Source organism: Mauremys reevesii, linkage group 3, assembly GCF_016161935.1.
Source record: "Mauremys reevesii isolate NIE-2019 linkage group 3, ASM1616193v1, whole genome shotgun sequence".
Classification (NCBI taxonomy): Eukaryota; Metazoa; Chordata; order Testudines; family Geoemydidae; genus Mauremys; species Mauremys reevesii.
Window position 1 is genome coordinate 196,172,020 of NC_052625.1, and position 8,911 is coordinate 196,180,930.

Below are 8,911 nucleotides of genomic sequence, written 5' to 3' on the forward strand. Positions count from 1 at the left end.
ACTGAAGCCAGTGGGAGTTATGCCATTACTTTCATTGGGAGCAGGATTCATACATGTATTGAGAGCTGACTGAGTTTCAGAAAACCTACCAACTGTTAAAGAGTCACTGCTGGGTCAAATTTAGCCCTATATTTAGTCTTTGTAGAAACAAAGCTTTTTATATAAAATCTAAGACCTGTGCAAAAGTTTCCCTGACATATTTTTAAAAATTCCTGTGGAAACAGTTGTGAAAGACAAACAAACATTTTCATGCAATGTTCGCAACTCAGACATTGCAGGATTGTGCTAAAGCATGAGAAACTTGAAAATGAAATTCACTGGTCAGTGACTATAAGCAACACAGAAACTCATTCATCGATTTTCATTCCCAAGCTGAGGGAAATGCAAAAAATAACGAAACAAATAAGCAAAAATAAACAGAAAGCAAAATCTTAAAAGTTGCTAAGTGCGTTGAGTCCAACCCAACTCCCTCAAACTATTGGGAGTTACAGGCGCTCAGTATGTCTCAGGATTCGGCCCTGGATTTTTTTTTAAGATGACAGTATCCCACTAATGTCAAGTTCCTTTTTAAAAATATCTCCAGATTGACCACATTATGAAAGTGTCATGAAATTAATTTGACAAATAAAAAGAGGCACATTCCCTAGCTCCAAAAAACTTGAATAAATCAATATTAGAACTACTGGGGGTAGGAGAGGAAAAGCAAGAAAAAAAACCCTAACACTTTTGTAATTTTTTCATCAAAATTTTTAATTCTGAAACATTTTTTGACAAGCTACGTAGCTTGTTCTATAAAATGATGTGTGGGGGAGAGGGGAAAACAAATACATTCTCAATTTTTCACCATTATTTTCTAATGACATTACAAATTTTGAAACGCTTTCTACAAAGTATCTGTGGTCATGAATTCTGCCCAGGCACTGCATTCAGTTATAATATTGATCAAATATCTGAGCCAAAAAATGCTTACATGCCTCTATTTAAAGTAATATGGTGTTCGATATACATTCTAATGTCTCTACAGTCTTTACTCTTAAAATACTTTCATTCTCTGCTGGAGCTCAGTCACTGCTATCAATGGAGCACATTATTTGTATTTTGGGTTACCGTTCTACCCACTTAACATTAATAGAAATTGTGTGCTGTTCAAGCCCCGGCTTTCCACACTTATGCCCTATTGTCCACTAGCAGTTCTTAGAAAGGAATCACTTAATGCCTGATCTGCAACGTGTTCAAGTCAATGAGATTCTTTTTATTTGTGGAAGCAGCAAAGAATCCTGTGGCACCTTATAGACTAACAGATGTTTTGCAGCATGAGCTTTCGTGGGTGAATACCCACTTCTTCGGATATAGCTCAGCTCATACTCCTATTTCTCTTCTTTGCTCCCCTGAAACTCTTTGAATGCAAAACACATCAAAACGCTGCTTGGGAGCCTAATTGAAGCTCATGATCTCTCTGTGTTTGCTTGTTTGTTCTCAGTCTTTCCAATGAATGTATTTACTTTCTTTGGGGGGGGGGGGGGATATTTTTAAGTTCTGTTTCAATGGTTGGAATTTTCAAAGAGATTAAGAGAATTAGATGCCAAAATACCCTTAGAATTCAGTGGGATTCAAGCAACTAACTCCCTTAGGTTCCTTGAAATTCCCAAGCTAAATTCTTATCCACCCTACCTACACATGCACACAAACATTTCCCCTTCTTTTCCTTTCTCAGGTCTTATCTATAGAGAAAAGTTGCACCAATGTAATTGAACTGATTTAAAACCAGACTAGTTATACCAATGCAAACCCCTAATGTAGACGCGCTGAAACCGGTTTAAAACTTGCTTATGTCAGTTTAGCTTTTTGAGGGTTACTACTTAGGTTTCAAGCTTGCTACCAAATGGAAAGCATCCCAATCCCATTCATCCATTAGATCAGCCTGAATTATGTGCAGTGGCTTCAAGTTAGATTCAAAGAAGTATTGAGAATGGGGTGGGTGTTTATCCAAAGTATATCCAAATATATGTGCACATTTCTGATCTAGAAATTAGGACTGGAACAAGCTCTCTCATCACATATCCATGAATTTCTCATTCTACGCTGGTTAGAAACAACTTTTTCATGTCTGAAATCCAAGACAAAAAAAAATGAACCAACTTTTTTTTTTAAGCCCCAGAATAGATGTGTGCTCAAGTTTCATGTGAATGTTTGGATCGGGCCTTATTCTAATTGAACCAGGCCACCCAGCCTTTGACAGTTCAGCAGCTCTGTTAGCACCTGCTCTCACTGACAACACTATTAAGAATGCTTTGCACTTATATAGCATCTTCAATCCAAGGTGCTCTACAAAGCTTTATTAAGTAAGCCTCAGAAAACCCAAGAAGTGGTAAGTAAATGAGTATAATTCTCCTTTTGACACAGAAATTAAGGGCCAGCTATTGCTGCTCTTACTTTGGTTCAGTAGCAGCTTACTCGATGAGTAGTCCCATTGACTAATAGTGATGACCTTACTGACAGAGTTAGGGTATTATTCATTGGGAGCAAGGGGATCCGAACCTGGCCTTAAGGTCAGACAGTAAATCAGTGGTAGGACTGAGAATAAAATCCCGTAGTCTGCACTTTCAGCCCCTGCTCTAAACACTAGGCCTGAGTTTTCCTATGTAGCACCCTATAATGCTATTAAGAGTTACAAATGCACATTAAGGAGAGAGCAACATATGCCTGTTATACAGCAGGTAGAGAGAGAATTAGTGGAATTCCTACACACCTGTTGCAGTGAGTGAGCCCAGCAGAAAGTTTAAAGACTGCAGAGAGACTTGCTCTTGATGTTGAAATGCTAGCAAGCAGCTTGCTGCAGCTTTAGTACCTAACTCCTTGCAGGTGTCACTCCATCGTTTTGATGGAGGGACACTGAGAATGAATTTGGCTCCTAGCTTTACCCCCTTCCCTCCCCATAGGTGAACTCCAAATATCCATTGGGAAAAGACTGTCAGATCTCCAAACCCGACAAGGCAGCCGTTCTTTGAAGTTTCTCGTCCATTTGTTGCTAGAAGATATGGCAACCAGACCATGCAGAGTCCTCCCAAATCATAGGCTTTTGTGTAAATATTGCCCCTGCTTGTCTCTTCCCTTTGAAATTGACTCACTGGCACAGCTGACACTTGACTAAGGAAAAGGCATTTTTATTTCCTGATAGTTCGTTGTCTCTGAACACTTTTTCTAATCACGCTAGACTTTTTTTTGGTATTACAAATCATCAATCCGAAAGGGCTGATGATTAATTCCCTGAGAATCTGACTTTCTTTTATCCTTCAGAGAGGCAACTCGGCTGCTCTAATTATTTACTTTAAAGGAAGATAAAAAAAAACAGTATTAATAGACGATCCAGCCTTGCAACACAAAGGAAAATCAATGACAATAATTATGCAGGACGGTAATTACTGTATAACCATATCCTCTCCTCTTCCTCCATTACAGATGCTACAAGACTCAAAATATAGCTGATTGGGAGGGAGACGAATATTATTTCAGTTTCCTTTGCCAAGTGAAGGTCACATGGAAAGAACTGACCTTTTTTACTGCTATTATTTTTTTTTATTTTATTTAATTTGTATGATGAACTCCATTCTGTACAGCAGCTGTTGTGATTGCATTAAATGTGACTGTGCACTTGGTCACAAACAAGCAATGTCCTATTTATTGTTGGGGGATTAGGGTTTGGTTTTCTCCTTCAATTTAATTTTATTTTATTTATAATTCAGTGGTAAAGATCATAATCTTTTATATTTCTATTTCCTATCTGACCTGTCCATTTTACATAAGTCTCTTAAGATAGCAACCACATTCAACAGAACATTTCACGGCAATAAAATCTATGTTGATTTAACCTGATGTCTGGCACTGGAAAATAATTTCTGTCCATGAAGAAAGATTAAAGATTTAACAGTAGGGCCATGTGACAGCAACCAGCATTATTATATTATGTATTTGTATTGTAGTAGTACCTAGAGGATACCCCAACTAAGAATGAGATTTCATTGTGCTAGACTCTGTAGATCCATGCAGTAAAAGACAATACTTGCCTTGAAAAGCTGACAATCCAGATAGATGAAGTAGACAAAGTGCAGGTGAGAGGATGGAAGTATCATATGCCCATTTTACAGATGGAAAAGTGAGGCCCAAAGAGATTAAGCAATTTGCCCATGGTTACGTAGGAAGCCTGTGACAATACCAAGAGCTGAACTTAGATCTTATGAGCCCCAAGCCAGTGCCTTAGGGCCATGACTATCCTTTGTCCATGGGAGAATCTCAGAAGGTATGAAATTCAAATTCTATTTTGGGTGGTAATCAAAAGGAAGGAATAGTAATGGGCACAAACTGCAAAACTCCAGTTTAGATTCAGGTCCAGAGTTCTGGGAGCCATTCAGATCCAGCATTGTGATTCTTTTCATTATAGAAATAAGGAGCAGCCACAAAAGTTTGTTTCTAGATCTAAACCCCAACTTCTTGGGTGTTTTAGTTCAGCTTAACTCTAGCTTAGATGTTTATCTTAATTATTCAGAGCACTTGGGTCTGCAAAGTTTTGCTGGATGTCTCACAAGAGAAGGCTTTGCATTTCCTGGACATACTGCTTCTAGCTTGGTCGGGAAAGTGGTATGAACTACTACTCATGCAGTGTGTCAGTACTTCCAGCAGTGGCCATGTGGAGGTGCATAAAAATGAAAGACAATAAGGAAATGTTACGTTTCAGAACTGTCAAAAGTTATGTCTTGAGCTCATCCCCTTGGAGGTAAATGCAGGTGCCTCACTTACCTCATATGTCATTCTCTGGGTGACAGCAACCCTGTGCTCGCTCTCCAGCTGTGCCTCTTAGCAAGTCCACCCCATTCCAGGGATATAAAGGAGTCCAGACAAAAAGGAAATACTTCTACAGCCCTCAAGTGGTTGGGCCCCCTTCCTTGTGTAAGGGAGAGGGGGAAGCAGGCTTTCAGGCCCCACCCATAGTCTCGGCTCCCACACTTCTGTGTAGCAGGGAAGGAGAAGCCCCAAGGGTGGAGCAGCTGGAGAGCAAGTCCTTGGCCAGCTGCTGTGGCTTCTGTCCCATGGGGCTAGGCCCACCTCCCCACTCCAAGCACTGCGATCCTGTTTGCTAGGTTGCAGCACCACTTAGGGTTGGCACATTTGCTCCACCTACAGAAGGGTGGACCCACCAAACCTGAGTGGCAGTGTGACTCCAGAAACCAGGTGGCAACGACAATCAAATTTGGCCCATCTATCCCTCCATCTTCTTCTGTGGAGGGGCAGACATGCCAAGCCTGGGGGGCACTGCGACCTTGTGGGCAATGACTGGAGCAGGAAGCCAGGCTCACGGGAGACACTGTTGTGCAGGTCACAGACGTTATTAAAATTCACAATTACCATGAACACCATGACTTACATGCCAAAATCAGAGCCTTGCTAATGAATGATGAAGAGCACAATTCACTGGGAAATACCACTTCTGTAGGCTAACTGCTTTTCTCCAGGATCAGGTCTGTGAGTCCCTGCCCTTTGGTATGTATCAGAGAATCAGAAGGAGTTCAGTGGGCCAAATTCATTGCTGGTGTGAGCTCAGGGTAGGTACACCAGGGATGAGCTCAGCTCATTCATTTCACATTGGGGTATAAGTCATCCTCCCTATCCACAGGAAAACAAGAACACCAAGAGAGATTTGCAGGCAGATTTGCAAAGCGCATGTTCACTTTTACATGCATTAAATGCCAATATATAGAAGCAACTTCTGATTTGTACACATGTGCCTGTATATGTGTGTGCAAAGTAGAAGGAGAGGGGTCATCCAGCCACATCAGAATTGGCCTCTGAGCAACAAGGTGTGTGCAAATGTGTGTACTCTGCTTTGTGCATGCACTGTTTGAAATTCTAGCTGCCGTGTTTTGAGGGGCCTGATCCAATGCCCAGTGGAGCCAAATGGAGTCTTTGATGTGACATCATGGAAGCCATCAGAATAACACATGAAAATGTTTTGTCGCGGACCAACAGCAGCAGCAAAGTGCAGAAAACATATGAGGCCTTAGAACACAACGGGGAACCTGATCCTATGAAACGGTGAGCACTCTCGACTCCCAATCTAATGGGCATCCAGGATGGTCAGAAGTTAGCAGGATTGAGCCCGGCAGGTATAAGGTAAAATCCTGCCCCCATGGAAATCAATGGCAAAACCCCCATTGACTTCAGTGGGGCCAGTATTTCACCCACAATGTGCAGAGATATCAACACAGTTTGGGTACCTAGCTAGGCTCGAGGCCTGTGGTTTTCTGATGTAACTATCTTTGAATTGGTGATATAGCACAAGCGGGGACATCCCCTCCGGATTCCTGAACACTCCTTTGAAAGAACCAAAGAAAAGACTGGCCCAAGATCATCCATCCCAGATTACACCCTCTGCCCAGTGCAGGATGGGACAATACTTTGGCAGCTCAGTGAGCTGTGTGTGAATGCGTAGCTTGTGCAGACATGATCAATGAATCTCATAGTTAAGTACATTAACATTAAATATCCTTAGAGACGTTGGCCTATCACTACTGAGTCCCAGGGCTTTCATTTAAGGAACGCCCATTAACTGGAACATAACAATCTCATCATTGAAGTATCTCCTCTTTTCTATTTAATGTTTCAAAGTACACTTTTCATGTCCCAGACAGCATCCCCTTTCCACTTGCTCAGCATCAGGACTACATGGTGGCCCCTGCATAAAAGAGAGAGTTTAACTTTGCTTTCCTGTTCAGCATAAACTAAATTATGACTGGCATTGTGTGTTCCAGTGGAGGGTCCTCCTCTTTTTAAAGCAGCTTATTTTTCCATTTCATGGAGCTCTCCCAGGCTCGGGCATCATTTGCTATGGAGAATGGGGGCAATTATCTCCCTTCCTCTCCCAATCTTAGTTTGCATCCCCTCCCCACCTCCGCTGACTTTTCATAGGTCTGTTTGCTCCATTATGTCTTCCATTTCCCCTGCTGCCTCAGCTTTGTGGGATATAATAGAGTCACATATACTGTCCCATATGCTGACAGCTCCCACATCTCCCCCAGTATTTTTCTGAAATGATGGCCCTGCTCCCAGAGTATGAATATCAGCAGCACTGAATTCAATGGCTCAAACAGCACATAGTCTTGTTCGGTTTCTAACATTGATGTAACTGAAGGGGGAGCAGAATCATGGTGAGACACACAGGAGGGGCAATAACTCTGACCCAGCTCAAATGCCAGGGGCTGGGATACAGTTTATTACCTGTGCCATTTGATTGGCATCAATATTCACTGACTCTAGCAGTCAGTGTTAAAACAAATGGCCCCCAATTTTCAATACTTCTTCTATTTTGAATTAAAACATGAAAGTCATCCTGTGCACAAGGGGGCAGCAGGGATTTTTGATGTAGCGGGACAAGACTTTTTGAAATAGGACAGAACGACTTTCCTTGACAAATGAAGATACTAAGCCTCTCTTCAAACTGTGCTATTTGAGCAAGGCAATTGGAGGACTGGGCAGAGCCGATATCAGATGATCGGGTAATATTTTTTTTAAAAAGAAAGTATTTATTTGGAGCTGTAATAGAGCTGTTAAACAAAAGGCCACATTGGGAATAATTAGAGAGTCCAGGCCTCACTGGGAACACCCATGCAGCATTCTGGCTGACTCAGCCAGAATGCCTTTATGAGGATGTCAGGAAGTGCACACTAGATGGGAGCTCCTAGATTTTAAGGCCAAGAGGGACCATTATGATCATTGAGTCTGACTTACTGCAAAACACATGCCACAAATTTCACCAAGCGATTCCTGCTTCAAGCCCATCATTTCTGGTTGAGCGAGAACATATCTTTTTGAAAGGTATCCAATCTTGATTTAAAGACTTCAAGTTTTGGAGAATCCATCACAATCCTAGGTAAGTTTTTTTCCAATGGTTAATTACCCTCACTGTAAAATATTTGCACATAATTTCTAGTGTGAATTTGTCCAGCTTCAGCTTCTAGCCTTTGGAACTTGCTACGGCTTTGTCTATTAGGTTCAAGAGCTCTCTACTGTCAGAAATCTCTTCCCCGTGTAGCTGCTTACGTTCCATGGCCAAGTTACCTCTTAACCTTCCCTTTATTGAGCTAAATAACTGAGTGTCTTTAGTCTCTCACTGGAAGGCAGGTTACCCAAACCTTGAATCACTCTTGTAGCTCTTTTCTTCACCCTTTCCAATTGGTCTACATCCTTTTTAAAGTGCGGACACCAGAACTTCCGGAAGTGGCCTCACTAATGCTGTATAAAGTGGTAATAACATCTTCTTAGTTCTATTTGATATTCCCCTGCTTATACACCAAGAATAGCATTTGCTTTCTTAGACTCCTCCTCAACCATGGAGTTACTGTTCAGTGGTTTATTCACCATGATCCCTAAGTCCTTTTCTGAGTCACTCCTTTCCAAAATACAGTCCCCCATATTGAATGTGTGTGACCTACATTCTTGGTTTCTAGGTGTATGACCTGGCATTTAGCTGTATGGAAATGCATGTAGCGACCCCATATTAACACGAGATCTAGATCATTTGGTTACACTGACTTGTTCTTATTATTTACCATTCCACCAACTTTTGTGTAATGTGCAAACTTTGCAAGCTATATATTTTTTTTCTTCCCGATCATAGATATTTAAAAGCATTGGGTTAAGAACGTATCCCTGAGGGACCCCACTGGAAATGCTCCTATAGGACAACAATTCCCCATTTACAATTACTTTTTCAAGATTTGTGAGTTAGATATTTTGTAATCCATCTAATACATGCTTCATTGATTTTGTATAGTGCTAATTTTTTAATCAGAATATTGTACGGTACTAAGTTAAGATGCCTTACAGAAGTCCATTATGTCAACACATTTATCTTTATCTG